Source organism: Cibotium barometz, chromosome 15 (genome assembly GCF_041138505.1).
Source record: "Cibotium barometz isolate CiBa-2024 chromosome 15, ASM4113850v1, whole genome shotgun sequence".
Taxonomy (NCBI): Eukaryota; Viridiplantae; Streptophyta; class Polypodiopsida; order Cyatheales; family Cibotiaceae; genus Cibotium; species Cibotium barometz.
Genome location: NC_141060.1, coordinates 4317612 through 4335802, shown reverse-complemented (window position 1 = coordinate 4335802; position 18191 = coordinate 4317612). Strand labels below are relative to the sequence as shown.

Here is an 18191-nt window from a genome sequence, read left to right as displayed (position 1 = left end):
GTACCGACGAACCAAAATAAGTGGACCATCTTCAGCTTCTCAATCCAACGAATCCGCTTAAGGTCGGTGGTGAGGTTCCCAATCTGATCTGCTCGGATGATGAAGTATCTCGGCCCACGACTCCAGAAATCTCTACCCCATCCTCTCTGAATACGAGAGAAATGAGGGAGGGATATCTTCTCTAATATCTGCACCATGGTGTCGCGAAACTCGAAATTCGAGGAGTGACTAGCAGTCTCGAAGATGCATTGGAAAACTAGAAATTTGGAGTAGGCATCTTCCTCTTCCTACAATCATTCAAACATCAATTTAACTTATTTGTTTAAGTAGGATATCTTTTCTAATTAGCATTTCGTTAGGTAAAACATTTATTACAAAACAGTCCTTAAACAGCAATTCCTAGGAGCCAAACAGGCTCTGATACCAATTGTAAGGTTCCTCCCTTTAAAAATGGGAGAAACACTTAAGATAGTCCGCTAAGTCTTATCTTGGGAAAAATTTCCTATTCATCGACACCTTGACCCTGTAGAGATTCAAGGATACGATTTATAGGTATGACCTAGCTCTATCCCGCAGGGGGAGCGTGATTTCCTAAACATCAAATCACCCATAGGGCAATTGATCAAAAATTGGGCAACTACTAGACTTGATTTCTAGGGACAACGCTTTTTTCCTCATCTTATGCAAGGCACAGCCGCTGGCCTAGTCTTCTTGAATAGGGTTGCCCAAGAACCTAACTATCTAACGTAGGGCTTTCACTTAATTTGTTGGAAAGCTACCCGACTAATCGGGTCCACCCATCCGTAGGATGGTGCCGTCAGGGCATTCCATCCTCCCACTTTCTACCCTACTCACGCATCAATTTGTTTTCTAATTAATGCTACCACACTGTTTGACATAAATAAGCATATTCCTTAATTAGGGCCCTTCTTCACAAGGTTCGTTATAACAGCCTTCTTACACAATACAATCATACCAAAGACAAGATGCAATTATATAAAAAGTTTATACATGAATCCATTTCCATACAAGCCAATCCGGCTCTCTTATTCTTATTCTGCCGATGATCTAGAATTCGGCCTTCCAGCCTCTACATGCTGGGCAAAACCCTACGGGACCATACACCTCATCGTCGGCCGCTGGCGAGGACTCAAGCCGGCCTGTCGCTCTCTCAGGCTCCATCGCTCGATCCTCCCGCCCCTCAGAGGGATGTCTGCGCACTAGGGTGGGCTTATTTACCGCACTAGCCTGGGCCCTCAGAACTAGGCAGCCTCATAGTCTCTCGCCTCAATCGGCGATCCTTATTCTCCCAAAGGTATGAGGGATACCTTGGGCCATTCCCGGGCTTTGCTAATGACGCCGCCCGGCTACACAAGCACGGAACGGAGTTAGCGTTTGAAGCCAAAAGAAATCTTGAATTCCAAAGATAACAACTTCAACGCAATTTTCTAAGTATAGCATTCACAATTCATGAAGATAGCAATTTCAACGCAATTTTATCGAAAACAACATCACATAATTCGTAATTTCATATAACTTTTATGTCCTCGTTTTAAAAGAAAAAGACACCATTCATTAATACTAATTTAAGGAAAATTCTCTTCTTTTGAAAATTAACCAAGCTAACCTGGCCACCGTTTCCTTGAGGGACTTGAAAAGGGAGGACTGGAGCCGCATTGGGCGCATCTCCCTCCATCTCGTTGTTACGTGCGCCTCTTGAGGCAATATTTTGCCGTCTCCGGGATGAGGCCATCTTAGGCGTCGCCTTGTAGAGCTCGCTGCTGCGATCGAAACGCTTCAGTCGGATCTGAATTCCGAGCTCGTTTGCTCACCGTATGAGCAAAAGAATATGGCGCACGAACCCTCGCTTGAGCCAAAAATCCCTTACTAAAGTCTACGCAAATGGGAGGGGGGAAGGGGAATTTGTGAGATGTCCTTAAGGCCAAAGGCAAAAACGTGGAGAGGGCTGGGAGGGGTTGCTGCAAGCCTCTCTGTAAGTCTATTCACACGGGGGGGGGGGGGGGGGGGGGGAGAAGATTTAAGGACACTGGTCCATGGCAAGAGGAGGATGGAGGAAAATTGGCTTATTTGAAAAGAGCCAAATGAGGGGGTGTGAGAGGGGTGGCTGCAAGGGCGGCTGTACTTGCAGCAAGTACGCTACGGTGGTACGGACGGCGGCACAACAGGGCATACGCTACACAGAAGTGCGTGCCGACTGAGGAGCACCCCGGGGGTTTATATAGCTGAGGGGTGAGGGTACGGGCATTGCGCAAAGCAGGGACGAAAGGACGGTGTACCTTCAAAGGCTATGGATCAGTGGCCTGCATGGGTCTACCGGAAAGGTACGGTGTCGGTTGTCTGGGAAAGGAGTGGTACGCATGTACCTTATCCGGTCTGGGTGTCCGCCCAAGGGTACGCGTGGACCAAACAGTGGGCGGCCGTCCTTTGGTTCTTGGGCGGCCATTGTACGACGCCCTAGTAAGTGTGTACGGACCAAATTTTTGGGGCGGGGTACCCAAATTTAGGGCGCCCGTCTCGATTTGCATGCCGGACCGCCCCGGGGGGCGAAATTTTTTTTTGTCCGGGAGGTTCTCCTGGTCGCAGGGGTTCAGACCGTTCGTCAATCGGACGTGTGGTCGTGCATTTATTAAGGTTTAAAGGTCGCCGTTTTCTAATTTAAGTGATTGAAATTAGCGTATAGGCTTGATCCGGTGACCGTTTTGGATGCTGTAAAATCCTATATTAGGGTAAAATCGCGCCCAGATTCCAAATTTGGGCTCAGAATTTAAAGATTCTAAGTGGAAATGACTCAAATAATAAAATTATTGATATTTATACCATAAAAACTCATAATTACATGGACATTTCTTTATTAGTGAAGATGGGTACGTTACAATTCTAATTAACAATATGATTAGTGTTAATCTAAGCTAGGGTAGATGATACCTAAATTAAAACATGATGAATGTGTTAAAATAACAGCAATATGATGAGCTATGGTGGATCAAATGCTAGAATCAACATCATTCACAAAGTGATTAAATGATAATTAAGATGTGATTAGTGAGTAATTAACTAACAGCTTAATGTAGGCATGGATAATAAAAAACCAGCAAGTTCTCATTAGGCCAATGCCTCAATTTATAGAGTTTACATCCAAGCATCTAATCCCACTGATTTCTCCTTCATTCACTCCACCTCTTTTGCTTGATTCTCTCCACCTCTCCCAGAATATCTCCACACCTCCGAAATCTTCTCATGCTACCCTTTATTCTCTCCCAGTAGATTCTTCTCACCTTTTCACAAGTTCTCTCACATTTACAGATTCACTTTTACAACCTCTAGCTAAGGGCTTGTTCCCGCATACACCCTATTCACTTGTATATTTCAACACCTCCCCTCAAGTGAATACTCCTAGCACACCTGGACCCTATACCAAGTTTCCCTCTTACTTGATAGTCCGCGACCAGTGCCTAGCACACCTCCCCTCAAGTGAACAGTCCTAGCACACCTGGACCCTATACCAAGTTTCCCTCTTACTTGATAGTCCGCGACCAGTGCCTCAAGTCCCTAAATTCATAGTCCTTGACACACTCTCTCTCTCTCTCTCTATGTGTCCAAGGCTACTACAAGTGCCCGCGACCTTGACTAAAGTGCTCACACATACATCTACCACATGGCCTACATCATCGGTGGCTGAGAGGTGGTTTTTCTCTGTTGGGGCGGCAGGTTACATTGGGTTGTGGGGTTTCTCTCTCTCTCTCTCTCTCTCTCTCTCTCTCTCTCAGAGATTTTCACATGGCTCCTCACTCTTTGGAGCCTCACATCTTCTCTTGTCTTCAGTCTTCTTGTCGTGGGGCAGCTTCTCTTCACGCGTCCATGTCTTCCTCTTCTTTCAGTCTTCTTGTTGTGGCAGCTTCTCTTCATGCGTCCATGTCTTCCTTCAATGCTTCCTTTAGCTTTTCTTCTTGGTGTGGATCTTCCTCTTGGAAAGAGATGTTCTTCTTCTTTCATGGTTGGGGCCATGAGCTCGTCCGCCGCCGTCAATTCTTGCTCCATGTGAGCAACATGTTTAAATGTTTTGTTGACAGTTATTTTGGGCTTTTGATGTTTTTGTGTCATTATGCAATGCAAACCCAAAGCTATGTGGGAGGTCTTACCTCTTGCCTTATTCTGGACAAGGGCAGTGTTTGATCCCATTTTTACACTGATGTAATGTGCCCAATACATAATGCATATAGCATTCATTCTTATGCACATTCCCAAATGCAACTCTGGCTGTGAATAATCTTGAATTTGAGTGTGATTTGCAGGCATTAACCAAGGGTTAAATGCAAAATGATGATTACCACAAATTTATCAGCATAATTTTATCAGAAATTACATTAAATCAAGGGTAACCAATTTGTACGGAATGGTTGGAGTATCAAACTATCTCCGAATTTCAATCTGAAGTTATAGGGATCTGTATCAGATACCTAATGGTTAATTTAAATCCTCAATTGCACCAAAATATAGTGATTACCACTGATTAATAATTGATTAGCAAATTAATCCTCTGTTTTGTGTGCAAAAAACAGAGTATGCGGGGAGCCCAGATCTGAGACCTTAGAGTTCAAATGAGCTCAAATGCTTTCAAGGCCATCAATAGAAATTAGTCTAGTAGAGAAACACAAGATTTGACCAAATATTGAATGCTTAATCTCTGTTTTACCAAAGTCACCTGTAGATTTGATGAAGAGCTTGGATCTCACTGTAGACTTGATCAAATCAAATTCTGACTTGACAAGCTTGTAGAGCATGCTTGAAAACCCCTGGGGCTAAGAGGAATTAGATCAATTTGATTTGATGAAGTAGAACTCTCATATTTTCTCCAAAAAAAATGATGCCTGTAAATTAGCGTGGAACTGTTGTGTTTCTTGGCAGTTTGCGCTTCTGATTAGCTTGGCTAGAGCACCACTGAAGTAGCTATGTATGGCTAGAGAGGCTTGAGCTAATGTGGCTCCTAGAGGGAGATCAAGCCCCTCCACTGGCTGGGGGTACAGAAGGCTTCTTGAAAATAACTAAAAAATTGATTATTTCCTAATGATCTACTAATGGGCTCATAAACTTGATGGATTCTAGGCTAGGCTTTGATACCATGTTAAAATTACAGCAATGTGATGAGCTATGGTAGATCAAATGCTAGAATCAACATCATTAACAAAGTGATTAGATGATAATTAAGACGTGATTAGTGAGTAATTAACTAATAGCTTAATGTAGACATGGATAATTAAGATGTGATTAGTGAGTAATTAACTAATAGCTTAATGTAGGCATGGATAATCAAAAACCAACAAGTTCTCATTAGGCCAATGCCTCAATTTATAGAGTTTACATCCAAGTATCTAATCCCACTGATTTCTCCTTGATTCACTCCACCTCTTTTGCTTGATTCTCTCCACCTCTCCCAGAATATCTCCACACCTCCTAAATCTTCTCATGCTACCCTTTATTCTCTCCCAGTAGATTCTTCTCACCTTTTCACAGGTTCTCTCACATTTACAGATTCTCTTTAAAAGCCTCTAGCTAAGGGCTTGTTCCCGCACACACCCTATTCACTTGTATATTTCAACAGAATGTACTAAACTCACTAAGCTTTAGACTCAAGCACAATTAGGTTACAAGATTGAGACTTGTACTCATAAAGAGGCTTGAGAGTTGCTTGATTCATTGCTTAAAATGGTCCCCTTTTATATGAGGAGAGTACAACAAAGCTTTGATAGCTCATGTGGGATAACTTGACTAGGTGACTTGGCATTAGCATCACTCATTTCAACACCCCCCCCCTTGATGCTAGATTGGAACAATTTTTAGACTTTCACTCTTCCTCTCTCTCTCTCTCCTTATGCTAGGCTACTTTGGCCCTTATGCTACTTTGGCATTATAGCTACGTTGGCTATGAATTTCAGCTTGAGTGCATCATATGGCCTCATGGGCTGATTACATCACACTTTTTGTAGAAACAAGAGGGGTGAAAAAGAAAAATACAATGGTTCTTTCTTTAGAAGAGTGCTTCTTCTACTAGGAAAGCGTTGACCTCGATGTAGTTTGCCTGCTTCTTTTTGTGATAGCAATCGTCTTCTAGGTGATTTTTCCACAGTAGTCACAAACAAGCTTTGGTTTATCTTTATTGTGACATTCATTCTTGGTATGACCAAGTTTTCCATAGTGATAGTATCTTGGAAGTTATGTTCATTGATTTGTCCTTTGAAATCTCCCACCCTTTGCATATAGTGTGCCTGCTCACTTAAATGTGATTTGAATGGTTCTTTATCCTTGAATTTTTATTCATGTTCAAGTAGCGATGATTCTATATCTTGAATTTTAATGTTGGGCACATTTGTAAGCGTAGCAATGAGTGATTCATAAGGTTCTTTGTCAACACTTTTTAACAATTATACAACAATAGATGCATCGTCCTCAATGACTTTCTTTAATGGACAAAGTTACTGCTTGAAACCTTTGAACTTTTGATGTGTTGTGCCATGGTCTCGGTATCCTTCTTGTTGAGCTTGTAAAACTGCATGAGAAGGTTGATCTTTGAGCTCTTTGAGTCGGTGTTGAAAATCTTGTTGAGTTCCTACCATGCCAGCTTGGCATCCTTGATGCCAGCAATGTGACGAATCACATCATCACTAAGATTTTGAGCGATAAGGCTCAATGTTGTTTTGAAGTGGCTCAAACTCCACTTTTTCATCCTCAATTAGGTGCCAAAGCCCCTTGCACATAAGCAAGTACATGGTCTTTCTATGCCATGTGTAAAACCCACACCATTAAATCTTGAAACTTCTTCTACATGCTCCATAATGGGAAGGTCTTACTAAAACAAGCTTTTGTTTTGCTTTGTTAGCAATGTCTAATCTCGTACAAAATTTGTAGTTCAAACCTTTTGATTTTCTTACAATGATTTTATGAGAGGGTCTTACCACACGAGTTTGTGACAAATCTCATGGCATTGTCTTACTCTCTTACAATTGAGGGCTCGAATGAATTAGAGTGGTTAAGATTCCATGCAAGAGAGTGGAATGGTTTTGAATAAGAGATGTATATAAAGCTAGGAAGCTAGTTTTGGGCCCCCAATTTTAAATGGGCAGCCAGCCATTGTGAAATGGAAGCTCTTTTATATAAGATATTTTATGGAACATGAAAGGGGACAATCCCATTAGTCTCATTTGAGTTTTGCCTCTCTCTCTCTCTCTCTCTCTCACTCTCTTGAGCTTGTGTGGATGCTTGCATGCTTGATTGTTGTTGTGTATGCATGTTAGGGATGGTGATGATCTAGCTTCTCCTCCCCTGTCTTGTCTCTCTACCAAGGTCCCTCTTGCATGCATGTGGCATGGAGTGAAGGTTGAGCTTTCCATATCTCCTTTCTTCCTTGCTCTTCACCTAGCTCTTGAATCTCCACTTGGATGACACAAGTGGTGGTGGAGTGAGCCCCTAGCGGCCTCACAAAGGGGAGTTAACCCTCATTAGGGTTGGCTAAGTGTACATCTTTGACTCGACCATTGCATGGTCTTGTGTGCAAGGTTGTATGTTTAGCTTAACATCTTTGGTTCCGCTACTGTGGATAGCATTTAGCTTAGGGTCCTCCACTCATTTCATGTGCTAGAGTCCTCATTTGGCCAGTTGGAGTGTAAATCCACCGGTTGGATGTGTGTTGTTTGTTTGATTGATGTTCAATGGAGCTATGGAGGTCAACCGGAGCAATGGAGAATTAAAGTCTTCACCAAAGGCAGGAGACACAAGTAAGTGTTCAATTTTTGCTCTTGACATTCATTAAAAATTTTTATTTTTGCACAATAGTTTAATCATAAAATTAATCTTAATTTATTAGGTTTCTTTATGCATTCTAGGTATCAATAGGTAGCTAGAGACTAGCTCTCGCTCCCCATCAAAACAAAAATCCAAAAAAATAGTGGGAAGATACCTGAATATACAAAAATTAGAGGAGGAAAGTAGGCAAAATCCCATTCTAGATGAATCTCTGAGAAGCGAATGCCTATTCCATTCACAATGAACGGTCGTGGAAAACTTGCCACGCCCGTTCCATTCCTCCTAGAAAAATCTTGGAAAATCTTCAGCCATTAATTTGGTAGTTGTGGACGGGAAGCCAGGTCCTCCACACTCCATCAACCGCTCCGACTGTCGGTGCCCTCTGATGACTCCAACTGCCATCACTACAGGTGTGCCATCACTACAGGTGTGCTCTGACCACTCCGACCGTCGGTTGCCTTGACCTCTCTGACTGCCGTCACCACCGGTGTGCTCCGACCACTCCGACCGTCAGTGCCCTCCAATGACTCCAACCACCGTCATCGCCAGTGCCCTCTGACTGCTCTGACCGTCGTCATTGTTGCCAGTGCCCTCCGACTGCCAATACTCTTCGACCCCTCTGATTGCCGGTACCCTTTGACATCTCATACGTGCATGGCCAACTCCGATGGCACTCATGGAGGCAACACCCCTCTCCCTTTCCCCAAGGCAGGGAGAGATCCTCCTTCGATATCGTGAACACCATCGTCCTTTCCCCTCTCCCTTTCCCAAGGGAGGGAGATAGGAGGACCCTTCCACTCTTCAGAGAATCACCGACAATTTCAAAGAACACCAAGAGGCATTTGCATGGACTTACAAGGATCGTCCAGGGATAGACCCAGCTATTTGCACTCACAAAATTTCACAAAAAGAAGGCAATTGGCCGGTTAGGAAGGGCATCTACTGCGTAAATCTAAAATATTATGAAGTGCGGAAGAAAGAGCTAGACAAGATGGAAGAGGCAGGTATCATCGTTCCCATTGAGCACTCCGAGTGGTTGTCACCTATAGTGGTGATTCCAAAAAAGAAGACCAACAAGATCAGGATCTATGTAGACTTCAGATCCCTCAATCAAGGCACTTCGGAAGATGTGGCCGGCCAAGGGTGGTGGTTCAAGCGAAACGCCTGTCTCAACTTACTCTGGTGTTCGTGAAGTATCGGGTCTCCGTCTCCAAAAATAAAAAATAAAAAAAACCCCCCTCTTCGGTTTCTTTTTCCTTCTTCTTTTACAAGAGACGCAAAAAATAAAAAAAATCTCTCTCGCACCCAACCTCCTCATCGACCAATCTCTCACTCTTCACCCACCCTTTTCCTCTCTCTTCTCCCCTTCCCTCTCTTTTCTCCCCTCAACTCTCATCACCAACCAACCCAACCTCCCCTTCTCCCCGATCAAGCAAAAATAAAACAATAAAAAAATCCCCCCTTTGATTTTTTTTCTTTCCCAAAAAAACCCTCCCTCAATATTTATTTTATTTTATTTTTCAAAAAAGCATTTCCCCCTCCCAAAAAAAATCGACTCTCCATCTTAGTTTTCTTTTTTCTATTAAAAAACAAAACAAACTCCCCCCCCCAAAAAAACAAAAACACCCGCCACCTCTCTCTTTCTCTCTTTTCCCCCTTACCTCACTCACCCACCACTCCCCTCTCACTCATCCCACTGACCAACCGACCGACCACTCCTCTCTCTCTCTCTCTCTCTCTCTCTCTCTCTCTCTCTCTCTCTCTCTCTCTCTCTCTCTCTCTCTCTCTCTCTCTCCCCCCTCACACCGACCACCCCCTCTCTCCCTCTCTCGCCCTCCCTCACCCCACCGACCCCTCCCTCCCTTCACTCCTCACCGACCACACACTCCTCACTCACCAGCACTGGAATTTAAAGGTTGCAGTACCCTTCTAAGAGGGTCAAAACCTTCACAAGAAGGGTGAAAATAAAATTACGCTTCAAAAGAAGGGAAGGGTTTTGGGAAATTTAGTTATATGCCCTTCCAATCTCTTCATAAAGAAAAGCTAGAAAAACCCTTCAAAAGAAAAAATAGGGGTGCCCTTCAAATTCTAGGCTTGCTCCCCACCCCCTCACCTACCTCTCACACCCACCCCATGAACCACCATCCCTCTCCTCTCCCCCTTCCCTCTGGCGACCCCACCACACTCTGTTCCTGACCATCACCCGACCGACCAACCTCATCTCCCTCTCCCTTCACTCCCCACCGGCCAACCTCACTCCCCACCTTCTCATCTCATTCTCTTACCCATCCCCCTCACCGACCAACCCCCGCAACCTCTCTCCCTCTCTCTCTCCCACCATCACCCACTCCCCTGCCAACCCCCCCACCCTTTTTTGCCAACGGATTTTGAGTTATGGCTTTCTAGGGTTTAGAACTGTGACTAGGGTTTAGAACTGTGACTAGGGTTTTGAGTTACGGGCGAAATGGAAAGCGCTTGACTTCTGTAGAAAGTCCATGGATCGGACAAGAATCAAGGCTAAAAAAATACCCAATTAGCCCCAAAAAAGCACCTCACCGGCCCCACTCCATCAACCCCCCTCTTCTCTCCCTTTCACCACCTCACGACCCCCCCACTCCCCCCGTGTGCGCAGCCACCAAACCCCCTTCTCTTCACTCCCCCCACTCCCTCTCGCAGCCCGCAGAACCCTCCTCAAACAAATCGCTATTGGGATTGAGATTGTTGCTAGAGGTACTAATGCTTGCTGATGATTGGTTCTCAAAGATTGTCACGCCATTGTTCACCTCAATATATGATGCCCAACAGCATACCCAAGCATTTTGAGGAGTAGCAAAGGTTGCTTCCAAGCGTCAATACTCTTGTGGGCCCAAGCATTTTAAGGAGTAGCGAAGGTTGCTTTTCCAAGGTCCAAAACTCTTGTGGGCCAGGTGCCTGGTTGAAGGTAGCATAAAGGATCAAGTCACTGAAGTAATTGGAAGGGGCCATGGAGTATATGCCTCCTCTTTTATTTTTATTTTTTAAAAAACAAGAAAAAAAAAACCCAAAAATTCTCTCTCTCTCTCTCTCTCTCTCTCTTTCCCCCCTTATCTTTGGCCCCCACCGACCACCCTCTCCCTCACTCCACCTACCACCCCCTCACCCCCCTCACCCCCCTCCCCCCCCTTATCTCCCTCCCCCCCCTTATCTCCCTCACCCCACTCTCTCCCCCTCACTGTCACCCCCCTCCCCTTATCTCCCTCACCCCACCGACCACCCCCTCTCTTCACTCCCCGCACTCACCGCCCCCTTCTCTCCCCCTCACCCGGCCCCCCTCTCGTCACTCCCCACTGGCACTCTCTCTCGCAGCCACCTCTAACCTTTGCATTATGCCACCTCCCCTTATCTCCCTCACCCCACCGACCACCCCCTCTCTTCAATCCCCACACTCACCGCCCCCTTCTCTCCCTCTCACTCGGCCCCCCTCTCGTCACTCCCCCCACTGGCACTCTCTCTCGCAGCCACCTCTCACCTTTGCATTATGCTACTTCACATGGCCAATCTGAGGTATTTTTGTTGCTGTTAGAGAAGGTTGTGTCGTTGAATGCAATGAATCATCATAGACATATGCCTCTCGTGCTTGCTTATAAAAATGGAAGGGTATTTTGCATTGAGCGGTTTGTGGCATGGGGAGCTGATATCCTCATGTTTGATGCTCCCAATGGGAGGACATACCTCCATTATGCAGTAAAGAGCGGCCACTTTGATTGTGTCTAGTTTTGGATGTTGTCCAGATGCCCATAGTGGCACAAACATGTGGAGCTACACCTCTACACTTGGTAGCCCAGTCCAGCCATTCTATAGTAGTTTGCTTGCTTTTAAGTAAGGCATCTCTCATGTGTGCAACGCTTACAAGATCTAGTGGAAGCGGCTGTGGTTTTGGAAGCACATCATTGCATTTTGCAGCACATAGAGGATCATCTAAATGTGTTAAAGAGCTCTTGGCATGGGGTGCAGCTAGGTTGGAGAGAAACTCTCAAGGGCACACCCCTTCTTCATCGCTCTGCAATACCATAACACAACATGTGCATGTGCAACTCTTCTCAACCCTGGACTACAAATCCTTTGGTATGGCCATCTCTGCCGTGGCACTAAAGCAAAAGTTCTGTGGGAGGCTGCCTTGGCACATGCTACTGATGCTTGGGAGAAGTGGATCTTTTTCTGTTAATGAGATGTAATATTTTATAAATTGGCCATGGCCAAGTTTCATTTTGTATCTTTGTATGCCTAGACTTCGTGTGCCGAAAGTTTTGCCCAAACGAAGTGGGGGCAGTGATGATTATTGTTTAGATTGGTTTTGTGCTTTTGTTGAGGTAACTTTCTGCCAAATGCTTTGCCCAAGGGATGACAGTGGTAATATAGTTAGTGATAGCTTACTAGATGAAGTGCCCACGAGCTCTCAGAAATAGCTTGTGGTGGGGGATGAAGTGCCCAGGAGCTCCCTATTCAATCATTTTTTTCTACAGCTCACTGGATGAAGTTTCCTAGGAGCCTAGTTGATTCATTTTTATTTATTTTGTATCTCTCCAAAAGGTTTGCCTGGAAGGATCATTGTATGAGGTATGCCTGGCAGCCTGCTTACTGGATGTTTTACCCAGAGGCTCACTTGTGTTTTCTTGGCATTCACCGAGACATTGAATTGAGTAGTAGTGGGCGACCTGTGGACAGGAAGCCAGGTCCTCCACACTCCACCGACCGCTCCGACCGCCGGTGCCCTCTGACTGCTGTCACCGTCGGTGTGCTCCGACCACTCCGACCGCCGGTAGCCTCTGATGACTCCAACCACCATCATCGCTAGTGCCCTCTGACCGCTCTGACCGCCGTCACCGCTAGTGTCCTTCGATCGCTAGTGTTCTTTGACCCCTTTGACCGCTGGTCCCCTTTGACATCTCATACGTGCATGGCCAACTCCGATAACACTCATGGACAACACCCCTCTCCCTTTTCCAAGGCAAGGATCGAGATCCTGAGCACCATCTTCCTTTCCCCTCTCCCTTTCCCAAGGCAAGGAGAGATCCTCTTGAGCACCACCCGAGGAGGAGGACACCCAAGGAGGAGTTAAGGGGAGCACTCTCATTAGCAGCATACACGTAGTCTGGGACACACTCTCATAGAAGAGGACACTCTCTCGTGTATCACCTTGAGTTCTAGCACAGTCCTTCCATCGGAGCGGAGTCTCCCTTGTATTACTCCTTTTTGGTATTGTGATGGTAGTGTTGCGCTCTGTTTGGTATTTTGTCTATCTCTTTGTGTGTGAGCGAGGTGAGTGAGGTGTGTGGTGTGTGCGGTGTGAGTGAGAGGCTTGTAGGGGTACTGCGGTGCTAGGGGGTGGTCGGAGAGCATGGTAGATAGTGTAAAGCATAGGTCTTGCATGTCCAACCAGTGAGGTCGACTCATCCTTGGGCAGGTATACTTCCCTGCTGAGAGGATCCACGCTCCCTTCTCCCCCAACCATAGTGTTTGTGTCAGTTGTCTTCAAGTTCCCTAGCAAGTACCGACGAAGCCATCCACAGTAGTAGTGAGCATTAAAAAGATAATATTTGTATTAAGAAGGCATAAATTGCATTTAACCAAGGGGTACAGCTGCATTGTTAGAGAATATTTGTAAGTGGCAATCAGACCTGTAGCATTAAAATCTCTGAAAAATCTCTAAAAACTAGAAGTAAATGCCCGTACCATTCATAGCGTATGCCCGTTCCTTTCAAATCGCATGCCCGTTCCATTTTCACCATGCCCATGTCATCTTCTCTTGACCTGCATACGTCCATGCCATTTGTGTCATGCTTGTACCATCCCAACCTTTTGAAGCGTACACCCGTGTGCAACCTTGCCACGCCTGTACCATCCACGCTCGTATCTTCCCCATCCAAAAGCCCACACGCGTTCCTTCCTAAAGCCATGTTTGTGTCTTCCAGGTAGCGTATGCCCATGCCATCTTCTTCCTGAGAAGCATACACCCATTCCCCTTCTGCAGCATACACCCCAAAGCATACGACTGTACCATTCCTATAAAAAAATAGGATGTTCATAGGGGGTCCTGTATAATAATTCCACACATTCATGAACCTATGTTTGGGTAAATTGGTGCAAAAAAACTCCCTCTTTGACGATATAAACTCTCCTGAACCTCCCTTGCTAATAAGGTCAGACCCATCGGTCAATACAGCTTGGAGCCAAACGATTCTCATCTTTGACAGCACTAGTGAGAGTGAAGACCATCCTAGCACGGGACGAGACAATCGTGACTTCGAAATAGGAGATCTTGAAGCTCAATGTATGGACATACCACCTATCTAAGAGCAAGACCCTACCTCTCCCACACATTCATAGAGAAGCCTTGTTTAGAGGCTCCAGAACTTTCTCTTGGGAAATGCATAGTCGGAAGAGCCACATTCCAGGGTGAGAGGTATGGAACACCAGCACGAAAGTGAGCCCACACTATCTCTAGATCCTAGAGCAGAAATAGGGAAAAGAAGAGCTATCATCAATCACCAATCTGGAGAGCCATGCCTGTCTTAGGGGTGGCCGATTCATACAGGGCCCAAAGGCCCATACTAACCCAGGGTGAGATCCATCTTCCCAAGGACCTGAAATGTCATACTAGAGAGAAAGAGCCTTCTTCACCCCATCTCATCAGCCTTGTCCATCCTTATATATCAACAATACCCACCACCACGAGGAGCTTACCTTGGATACCGCATGGGGCCACATGAGGCACAACCCGACCCACCCATGAGACAAGGGCCTCCAATGGTCTATTATTTACCTAGCACAGCTCCCCTCCACCCATCATTCCCTAACCAACTGTTATGTGCATATACTAGGAGGCTAACCCACATTAGGCTTGTGAGCATGGGAGCATGGGAGCAAGCTCTAGTGGAGCATAGGTTAGGGCTAACCCTAAGGGTTGAGGTTGGGTCATGAATCCAAGGGTCACACATGGGAAATGGAGAGTCAAGAGTCACTTGAGGGCCCTCCTATATAATAGGGGCATGGGGAACACTCAAGGGATGTCCTCTTGTGTAGAACATGGTATCTACTCTCTTGCCATTTCACACTAGAGCTATGTGCTGCTAGAATGTTGTCATATCTCTTGGTGGTATGGGACACCAAGGTAAGGTATGTGGTACTTCATTGTATCTATGTGTGCACCCTTGGGCTCGGGGTTTCCATGGAGATGCTACCAAGGGTTGGTCGGGTGGATGAGTTTATGCCTTGTTTATGCATGTCTATGCATGATGCTCATCTAGAGAGATCTTAGGGTTTTAAAAGTGGTATCAGAGTAATCTCTAGTTAATTGTTGTTATTTTTTCTTTCTTATTCCAACTTTTAGCATTTTTTAGAGTAAATTTTAATATTTACTAAATAAAAATATTATTTTGTTGGTTCATTCTGGTGATTACGCACGTGGATCGATGATATGGTGGTTGGAACGCGTGTTTCTTCTATTCATTGGACGAATCAATGTTTCGCAGGCAGCGGGGGAATTCCGTGAGTTCAATGCTATTTTTTCCAATTTGTTTTTGGTTTAAAATAAGTAATTATGAAATTTTTACCAAAATACCAAACATTTATTGTGGATATTTTTGGTAGAGAGAAGTCCCTAAATTTCTACAATTCTGGGGATTTTTTCTTGATTATTTACAAATTTTTAGAGCATTTTTTTGGTTAAAAATATAATTTTTAATGCATTTTGGTAGGTTTTCCATGGAGACGCTATCAATTTTCTGCCAAATTTCTACTGAAATGCAGTATGGGGCAGCCAATTGATGCATTGAGTTCTCTCCTGTGTGCGTGGGATTCTTTTCTCCTCTAAAAAATGAAATTTTCTTCTATTTTTCTCTCCCTCGTGTGTGAATACCTCTTAAAAGGCATATTTTGATTAATGTTAATCATAATTAAGTTTTAATTATGATTAAAAATCAAATAAACCTTAACCCTCCTCTCTATTAACATAGAAGGAGGGGATGGAGAGGATTGAAGGAAGAGAAAGAGTGGAGAAGAAGCGAGGAGAGAGGAGAGAGGAGAGAGGGGCTCTCCCTCCTCCCTCTCTCTCATTAATCGCAACGCGAGGGGGTGGGGGGTAAGCTACCAGGTGAAAAAAGCCTCCTCCCCCGCTAAAATCGTTTTTATAAGCTTTAAATTTAAAGCTTAAAAAATCTTTAATTAAAACTTTTTAAATACAAAAAAGAAGAGTTTTTTAAAGCTTTTCAAAAAAAAGGTTGGAAAAAAAAAGAAAATAAGACATTTGAAAAAACAATCTTCTCTGAAATTTTCCTAAAATTTTTCTTTTGGAGCCTTTTAGCTTTCAAATTTTCGAGAAACCAATTGACCTTCCAAATTCCAGGGATCTTTTGATCTTTCGGATTCTGAAAAATTTTGACATTTCACATTCTGATTTTTTTTTCTTTTCATTTTCCCGAAACTGTTGGCTTTCCGTATTCTGGGAAGACCAAAATTATGGGAAGACCATCGGGATTCCAAAATTTTTGGACCGTTCGTATTCTAATGCGTTCTCGAGGTAAATTCTAATGCATTCGGGGTAAATAAAAAATTTTAAAAACTCCTTGAAAATTAGTGGAAAATTAGACAAAGGTTATTTTAATTTTTTGGAAAATCTAGGATTGGTGATTGGCATGTGGTGTGTCCATTCGGGCACTAGTGATCATTCAAACTCCTTTACAAATCTATTTTTTGCCCAGAAAATTAGAAAATCCATTAAAATTATAAATTTTTATTGGATTTGAGAATTGTCAGGCGGAATTGAAAATTTCGTGAATGATGGGATTCTCATGAGAAATTAGGAATATTCTAGAAATTATTTTTAAAAATCCTAGAAATTGGTATTTTTAAAATATCAATGGTATTTTGGTAATTCTAATTACTAAAAAATTTCTAGAAAAATATAGGTTTGGAATGTCATAAGAAAGGTTTGGTGGAATGTTTGTGTGGTTTATGCTTAATTTCCTAAGCCTAAAGACAAATTCTATCATGGGTTAGTTGATCTATTTGTTTTGGTGGATTTTATTGGATGGTTTCCAAGTTTTATATGGACTCATCAGCTTCTGCCTAGATCACTTGCGTCTAGGGGTTGTAATGAGTGCTACATGCATGTGTTTTACTTACTTACATTGGAGTTTTGCTTGAACGACACCACGTTCATATACTCTGGATCGATAAGTTGGCCACCACCAATTTTAATGCTTCTTTTGGCATGATTAATGACCATTAGATGGCATGCATTGATTTTTATGATCAACTATGGTTTTCATGGATTCGAGGTGCTTCTATGCTTTTATCCATGGTTTTATAAGAATCTTTTGATCTTTTGGATAATATCATGTGCTTTGAAGGTAGTGTTTGCCCTCGTTTTTGCACATAATTTTGGACTATGTTCCTTGTACTCTTGTACATGTTCCAACTTAGATACCTAGTTGCTTATGAGGAGAATTGTTATTTTTCTACCCCAACTTTATTGTGTTTATTGGGTAGTTATCATTAGAAAGGCACCAATAATCAAAATTATTTTCTAATGATGTACTCGGAAAGAGTTATTCCTTGATGTAGTCTCAGGTATATAGAGACATGTTTTAGTATGTGAAAGTCTAGGATAAGGCCATCTCATTCCTTTTATGCAGGATTTTATTCATATTTCTTAAACGGCATACTAAGGAGGCACCCTTTTGTGCACTACCATTATACTTCCTTCCATGAAGCATTCACCATATGCTCACCCCTTTATGAGCAACCAACAGTTTGCAGTAGCATAGTGCTTCCCATTGAAGCACTCTCCAACTTGCATGTTTCTCCTCTTGACATGCAACAGATACCTTCTTCACATGTTCTCTCAAACAAAACCATAGGTGCATAACCAAAAAAATGAATGCTCCAATAGCATCCATGACCAGCTCATCTTTCATGAGCAAATCAGTGAGCTTATATAATCAGCTCTCCAACCAGCCCCCACAATTGCTTGTTTTCACATGAACAAGCATGCACCTCACATCCTTGCCAAATTGCAAGGCACCAAGGGACTCACACATCCCAAAATAGCAAGCCTTCTCAAAAAATATATGAGGCAAAACTCACAAAACCAACCTTCTTAAGACACCTTTGTCTCCTTGGCAGCTTCCTTGTTGTTGACACTAAAGACTCCATAGCCTTCATACTTGCTAAAATCTCCATTTTCAGCTTCCATGATAGCACCATAATCTCTAACTCTCCATGAGCAGCTTCCATGATAGCACCATAATCTCTAACTCTCCATGAGCAGCTTCCAAGACTCCAAATGTAATCCAAAATGATGAGTGTGTATAATTTTTTTCCATAATAACTAA

At 43.7% G+C, this 18191-nt stretch overlaps 1 pseudogene; it reads left to right on the top strand.

Moving 5' to 3' along the window:
• The first annotated feature begins 10801 nt into the window (after positions 1-10801).
• LOC147630871 (putative E3 ubiquitin-protein ligase XBAT31) lies at positions 10802-12022 on the top strand (annotated as a pseudogene).
• Positions 12023-18191: the final 6169 nt, after the last annotated feature.